Source organism: Nyctibius grandis, chromosome 4 (assembly GCF_013368605.1).
Source record: "Nyctibius grandis isolate bNycGra1 chromosome 4, bNycGra1.pri, whole genome shotgun sequence".
Taxonomy (NCBI): Eukaryota; Metazoa; Chordata; class Aves; order Nyctibiiformes; family Nyctibiidae; genus Nyctibius; species Nyctibius grandis.
In genome coordinates, this window is record NC_090661.1 from 39,496,617 (window position 1) to 39,504,783 (window position 8,167).

General features: G+C 44.1%; 1 protein-coding gene across 3 annotated transcripts in view; it reads right to left on the minus strand.

Annotated features, from left to right (window-relative positions):
- STXBP6 (syntaxin binding protein 6) overlaps nt 1–7,630 on the minus strand; it is a 161,886-nt gene extending 154,256 nt beyond the window's left edge. For all 3 annotated transcript variants that reach the window (XM_068398397.1, XM_068398399.1, XM_068398396.1), the window contains exon 1: nt 7,547–7,630. The gene's annotated coding sequence lies outside the window, so the exon portion shown is untranslated. The remainder of the gene's footprint in view (nt 1–7,546) is intronic.
- Nucleotides 7,631–8,167: the final 537 nt, after the last annotated feature.

The following is an 8,167-nucleotide window of genomic DNA, read 5'->3' on the forward strand; positions in this document are numbered from 1 at the left end:
CCTTATTCCCAACTCACATAAAAGCTATTTCTGTTCATGCTTTCCAATACTGTTTACTGAAGTAATGCCATTACTATTTTGTGAAACACTACAATGCTCTGATTCATGCCCTCAGGGCTTCAAACTCCGTCCACTGACCGGACAGGAAACGTGGACACCTCAGGTCAGGGGATAACCAGGTGCCTGAAGCAGACAGTGCCAACTCACAAGATTCAACGCAAGGCCTGACATAAACTACTCCAGTTTTAAGCACAGACTGAAGCACAAATGCAACTTGCATCTAACTGCAGGTTAACAGCTTTGTAAGATACAACCGGTCACCATAAGAAAAATCCTTAATCTTAGATTTGGGTATTTCAAGAATAGATTATATACTGTAACTATAGTCTTAGCATCCGAGAAACGTATGTCATCTAGTCCCATAGTTACATATTAAAGGAATGTCTGAAACCTGCCTAAATACACAGGAGACAGAAAAGTAAAGCAACTCGCATGCCTAGCTGCTCTGTTCAAGCTCCAATGAAGTCAGCTACACCCTCCTTTTCTTTAATTTCCATAGGAGTTAAATTAAATCAAAATCTTCAAAAACCACAATTCAATCATGAATTTCTGTGCGCATATTTCAGGCCCTGGTAAACTGAAAGTGATCTGAATACCCAACCTTAAAGCAACCTCAGTCTGCCAACATAACATAGTCAAACTAGTTTGTCATGCAGAAAAAATATTAAAAACATGTACGTATTCAGTCTTGGTTGCATTCTTCAAGTACAGATCTTACTACATTACCAGCGATGTGGGAAGTATCCAGTACTTCATACGCTGGTGAATCATTCTTTGCTCCTCTGACAGTCACTTCCGAACAACTGCAAATGCATACAGGCTACAGCAAAACTGATGTTTTCAAAATTTAAATGAACAACTGACACACAATTTCAATTCTCTTAAGCTGGAGTTTTATTAAAACCAGGCAAGAAAAATCCTTCCCCAAACAACGTACTAAAGGTGAGTTTATACTGAAATTGAACTTCTACACTGATCAAGACAAAAATAAATAGTTTGGGCACAATTTTAAATTTTTCAGATCTAGTAACTAAGAACTCCATTCCTTCTGCCTGGAAACGGAATAATCCTTACACTATTTCTAATACAGTATGGATCGCTAATGCAACCTGCTAACAACAGGAGAGCAAAGCACTATGGTCAGAAGCCACAGGGAAACAGGAGGGAAGTAACATCAACGTTTTTGAAAGATGCCTCAGTTCCACCTGTGAATGCCTCCCTGACCTCACTCAGACACCTGCTTACAAAACAAAGGGAAAAGAACATAACAAAACCTCCTAAGTTAGATATTCTGTCTTAACCAGTGAACATCTGAATTTACATGCAGCAGTTTCCTTTCTACATCTTTCAAAACAAACAAACAAAAAGCTAATCTTAACATAGTTTTTCTTCTAAAGAGACAGGTATAATAGATCTGCAAAAAAGGGACCTCCAGAGGTCCTGTCCAGCTTCAGCTGTTCTGTGATCTTCTGGGGTTTTTTGTATTTTTAAGCCAGATTGCTTTCTTCATGCAATCACTTTTGTGTAGATATAGATTTTAAAATGACAAAATTAAGTTGTGAATTCTAAGTTTCAACATCTACCTCTAAACCTGTCTTCAGGAGACTAAGGGCAGCCGAATTTAAGTTTTTTTGTGGTCTTTCCCAGTGGAAAATGTATAGTGAGACCAGACACTTTTTTTTTGTCTCTCTGCATCTTGTAACTTGCATCCAGTGGAGGAAAGTGGCAAAGGTCACAGGTAGAGAGCCCAGCTGCAGTCGCTGCATATCAGCAAGGAACTGAGGGGCACCAGGAAGCCAGTAAGAAGTCCGTTTGCATTTCCAGGCACAAGTGGAGCATGGCTCCTCTGAGCATCCATCCCTTCTCCAGTGCATGCTGCCTGGAAGGCTAATGACCCAACGCTGAGTCCTACACAATAGCAAAGTATATGCCGTTAGAGGGTAGAGCTGTTTATTAACCTACAGTGAACAAATTCCCACTCCACAAAACTAACTCAAGTGTTTATATAGAAGTCACAAAGATGCTAACAGACTAGTCGCTATCTTCTGGGCATATCAGGACATGTGGACACTTTTTATTAGTGTCAGGAACCTGACATACAAGCTCAAGAAAATAAATAAGCTAACAGGAACTCACTCTAACCAAGTAATACTAACCTGTCAATAATTGACCATATTCTTTCTTTGTATATATGACTAACGATGATGACCTGAGCATTGTCTCTTTAAATGAAGAGAGAAAGTTGATATGCTCAGATAATGGCCCACAAACGCAAACAATTCAAGAGGAAGCTTATGAACATCCTAGAACTTTTATTAATTACCAAGAGGGAGTTTCCAATTGTGGATTGCATATGGCCAAGTGTTTGTTCTTCCCCTCCTCCAAAATACACCAGCAAGTGGAAAGGTAGAAATGGAACTGAAACACTTTCCAATTTCGCACTTCAACAATCCTGCAAAAAATTGTAAGCCAACTTAGGGAATTACAGTTTTGGTTCTGTGAGCAAGTAATTGCAAGATACAAGAGAGTGTTTTCTAATACAGCCTGCATGCATAGCACAGAATTGCCCGAGAAAAGGAGACTCAAAACCAAAGTGCATAAATAACAAACTTGTTGGCCAGCACAGTTAACAAGAAGTGATAAGTATTTATAGATCTTTTTTGCAGATGAAGTGCAGTCAAGCATCAAATTTTGTAAAAGTTACATTACCGATTTTACCTTATGGTGATGCTTCAAGCCAAAGAATTGTTTCCACAGCCGTACAGTTTTATTCATGATTTAACCAGGTTTACTTTGGTTCAGTTTAACTGGAGGAGAAGTTAACTTCTTGTACTGAAATCTAATTCAAGACAAGTTTATTATTTATTACTGATACAGGTTTAATTGAACTGGTTTATGCAGAGACAAGACACACTGAACCTACTCAAAAACCTGTTTTGCAAAGTCTCTCTATCTGAATTGTTTCATATAGATATATATATAATTTGGGGTTTTCCCCTATTATTAACAGATGGGGCTGTAATTACACCACTTGAGTTTTATGCTACTTGGAAACTTCAGAGATCTAAAAACCACACGCAATATCTAAGAAAAGAAAATTATAGAAAGTATCTGAAGTTTGCCACACACGATAGTCAGGGGGGTGGGGAGGGGAAGAGACTCTTGGAGCTGGCACTGCTTTCATGCCTACATTGAGACTAGAACCAAGTTTAAAGGGCAAGAAAGAATAAGTTTAGCTTTCAGTGCTGGACTTTAATCCACATCAGCTCATGACAGTAAAACTTTTAGTAACTCATGTTCATAACCATTGGTAAGAATTCTGCACAGCTGAGCAATCTTAAACACTCATAATGCTCCTGTTTTATTAAGGAAATCAAAATGTTACAGATCAGAGACGTCTAGATTTTTTTCTCTTGGGGCTACTGTCATTGCATTATCACTAACTGTGATCTACACATAAATGTCAGATGCTCACAACATTAAATACACATATACATATAAACCTAGGTCTTCCAAGCATCAGAAATCCAATACAAGTGCTATCTTGTAAAGAACACAGCCTGCACTTCCAGGAACATTACGGTCCAAAATGCTCCCAGAGCTGCAGCACTCCAGCACAGCCAGGAATCCTTTCCCAACACTATGTGCCAAAGAAAAATTATGAAAGGGAAAGTAGGAACACATAATATTCTTGAGCTAACCTACAGGTATGCAATCTCATTTGCAAAGGAATTAGTATCTTTTATACTTATGACAAAGAAGCCCCACAGCATCGTCTGTGTCAAAGACCTCAAGTGCAGAGGAAGTCTGCCTAAGCTTAAGATGGAAAAAAACCCACCTTGATGTTCAACTGTGAGCTTGAGTGTCACAATGAACAACACATGCCAAAATCAACTGGGCCTACAGCAAATGCATACTGAAGAAAGAAAATGGACTACCAGAAAAACATTTTTTGGGGATGGAGGGAGGGTACTGACAGTTTTGAAAGAGTTTGAATACAATGATTTTGTAAAACGGTCCAGTTTCTTTTCTCCCCTCAGTTACCCAGTGAGTACATTTCACTAGTTTATTTCTGCTATATATAGCTTCAGAAATGCATTTGCTTCCTAAGAAACGATCACTCATTTCTGCGATAGCAGCTTACTCAGCAGAGGGGGGGAAAGCAGTAAGAGGCAATGTCGTTCCCCCTCCCCCCTTAAAACCAGAGTTCCACCCTTCCCCCCTTCAGATCATAGTCTAAATGTTCAATTACATCATTTGGGTAGGAAAACCAATAGCCCCTTCTCTTGTTAACATATTTCTTCTTTTTAAATTGTTACTATTTTGCTCTCCTTTTCTCCAAGTTTAAGAAATTTGTCTGGGATACAAAAAAGAACTGGTTTAGTCATTCCCTAACAAAGATTTGTATAACCAAGGAATGCTACACAAAGAAGCAACCAGAAACAAGCAGGTGATGTTTATTAGCACTGATGAGATACTAGATTTACCCTGGTTTGTGTGCCCTGACTCAGAACAACAAGAAATGGTCAAACCGAAAGCCTAAATTTAAACATGCTTCTACACATTTAACACAGCACTGCCTGCTGCAAAATATGCAAAAGCGTATTAATGAATTCACTGGCATATCTGGCTACAATACAAATTAATGCCAAGGCTTTTTAGTTGATCCATTTTTCAAATCCCCAACATCACTAGAGACTGCCAATCAAGGACTACGCAAATTAAGCGTTCTCTTGAAGGGCTTGATTTGTCTCTGTACACACAATAGCTATAGCATTCCTCTTTGGTTAAAAACAGGAGGAATCAATTTGTCTTACCATCACGTTATCCAAACACAGGCTTCTGAAACTGTGATTAAAACACTTTTATACAACCTTGGCAATGTTAACTTACCAGCTGTACACTGGAGAGGAACATTAAGTTACAAAGGAAGAAAAGAGAAAGAAAGAACAAATGCACTATTACTTAGACAGCATACCAACAGCTACTCTTTTCCAGAATCAGCATTTCACAGAATTTTATGAACAATAAAACATAAGTCATCTTACCCCATATAGTTTTTAGAACTGCATTTTTTTAAAAGGTATCCTGAAGTTCTCTAAAATGTACACTTTAATCTAGTAACAACAGTACAAACAAGAAGTATCTATTGATGAACTCATCTTAATTAAGAAGTGAACTTCCAGCGTAAGTAGCCTGAAGTAGTGTAATGAAAACATATGAGGGGGAGAAAAAAACCCTTCATACTGAGGATTTTATAAGTAGCTTATTTTTATATTATCCTCACTATCTAAAAATCGCACATGTACACAAGAGTGAGGTGATCTCAATATACACCTGAAAGAAAAAACAAAGTATTTCTCTTTGGGCCTTCTATAGCACACGTTATTGTGTTCTTGTCACACTTCCCTGACTCTAGATGTTCAGATCCAGATCATGTCTAGAGGGACACTCAGAAACTTGAAGATAAGTGAAACAGAGATGAGAAATCAACATGTGTGAGTTAACAGCAACCTCAATCCCCACAGCAAACACTCTTACTCATGGGTAAAACACCCCTTACTTTCCATAGCACAATTCTTCACAGATGTTTTTCCACCTGGAAATTCGTTCACCTGGCAAAACTATCACAAAATGGTGATTGGGCTAAGTTCCAAAACAGTGCTTTCACTCCACTCTAAAAATGTTACAGTATTTTTTATTTTCATTCATCTTAGTGCATCTTTAAAGGTGCCATCCAACTTTTAAGGCATATTCTTAAAGAAAATCAAAAGTATGCAAAAGGGAAATTAGTGTGGCATGACTACACATGTAACTGCATTCCCCTAGGCAGAAAGGCCCTAAAACATTTCACTGAAAGAGACCTTTTTCAAGTAATTCATCAAGCAGACTACCATCAGCCCCATGGGGGATCATTCTTCCTAGGGGCAAGAAACTGTAAAACTCTATTTCACAGAGTGTGGGGAAAAAAATCCCAACTCACCATCATGATTATTCACACTCAAACTACCACAAGTATTTCTTGTGTGTTCATTACTTCGAAAAACACCATGTTTGGAGTTTTTAAGGCCTCATTAAAATAGCTAATGACACTTACAGAAAAATTCGTGAGTTAAAGGGTGCTTGGAAACTACAGATGTGTAAAAGAAACCTATGACTTGCTAACTCAATGCATCACCAGCAAGGTACAACTCCCCTGCCCTCTGCTTATTCTTCTCTTTTATAAGAGATGGCAGGTCAGAGACCTCCTCTGCAGCTAGATGCCGCAGCTTTGATTAGATGTCATAATCAAAAGAGAATCAAGATACCATATTGCCATCTTCCAGTATTTCAGGACGAAAAGCATAAGGTCCTGTCCGTCTCAGTAACGTTAAGCACAAAGAGATGCCAGATGATCCCCATCACATGAGCAACAACCCTTAAAACTCCTAAGAGAGGTGTCATGGGTCTGTGGAGCCTATTCAAGCAACAAAAAGCAGTAACACTAGTTCTGACTCACAAAAGGAAAACAGCCAAGCTGAAGACATAGAATCGTTTTGGTTGGAAAGGACAGCTTATATTCAGAGAAAGATAGAGGGATTTGCAAAGTGATGTACTTCCTAAAACATAAACTCCTCTGACAGAGGGCAAAATAAGATCAAAAAAGAATGACACATTTCTCTAAAATATGGTAAATATTTCCTTGAACTTCAGACTTGAACTTCAGCATCAATGCAACACAAGAGGATAAAGAACACAGATGTTGTAAGTTTTACTTTTCCATTAGCAAAGCTAGTTCAAACAGAAGGCAGGGGAGGCTGTTTCACTGGACTGTCAAGGTTACTCCCAAAACATTGCGCTGGAAGGAAACCAGCAGATGCGCTTAACGTTTGCTGGCCGGTTTTGTGCTGCTCTTCACCACCCAGAGAAACCTCCCCAGGAGCAACGACGGGGGAACGACCACTGCCGGGCTGCACCAGCGGCTCCCGGCAGCGCGCAGGCTTTGGGGCCGGTGTCAGAGCAAAGCCTCCTGCTGGGGGGTGACTGCGGGGCCGGCATCCACTCTGCCGCCCCGCCGCCCCGCTCCGACGGCGAGGGAAGGAGGGCTGCACTGCCAGATGCACCGCTCGCCTCAACTCAGCTGCCCGGCGCTCCGCGGCCGCGAAGCTCCGCGGGCTCCGGCAGCGGCCGCCTCCGCCCCGCCGCGCAGCCCGGGAAGAGCCACCTCCCCTCGAGGACGCAAGACCCGGCTGCCTCGGCCCGGCACCCCCGGGGCGATCGCGGCGCTCCCAGGGCCGGGGTCGAGGCGGCGGACGCCACCGTGGAGTTAATCGTTAACTCGCTGCCCCGCTTCCTCAGAGAGCTCCTCCCGCGGGCGCCCTGGCAGCCGGCAGCCCCAACGGGGCGGGCACGGCGCCACCACCGAGGGAGCCGGTGAGCACAGCCCCCCTGCCCGCCCCACGGCGACCGCGACTCCGCAGCACGGAGGCTGCCGCCCCACGCCTACCTTCCCGTCGGCTCGGCTGCCCTCCTCGCCGCAGCGGCGCGGGCGATGCGCGGAGACCCGCGCGGACTGCCGTCCTCTGCCGTGCCCCGCGGCGCCAGCCGCCGCGCTGACAGCGCCGAGGCGTGAGGGCGGCCCCACGTGCGCCGGCTGCGCCAATCCGGGCCGCCCGCGGGCCGCCCCCCGCCCCCGCCCCCGCCACCCCCGTCCCGGGCCGTCCGCGAAGTGGCGGCGGGGCGGGCGTGGAGGAGCCGGGCTGCCCGGGAGAACCGGTGGCAGCGAGGGCAGGAAGCTGGTTTGGGAGGCAGGAGGAAATAAGCGCGTTGGGACGGGAGTTTGGGATCGCTGGAGGGGAGGGAACAAAGAAACCCCACACGCTGCTGATCGCGGGCTGGGCGCCGCTTCCGCGCCCGCCCCGCTGCCGCGCAGCCGGACTGGCGGCGGCCGCAGCGCGGGAGCTCACCGTGTGAGCGGACCCCGTGCGCGCGGACCCCATGCGCGCATCGCTGCGCTGTGCGGGGGAGGCCTCGGGGCGCTGGGTTCTGGAGCACGCGCTGGGCGGGCGCAGGCGGCTGGCGACTGGGTTAAAAGAGTTTAGACGGACAAACCTGCAAAATTAGTGTC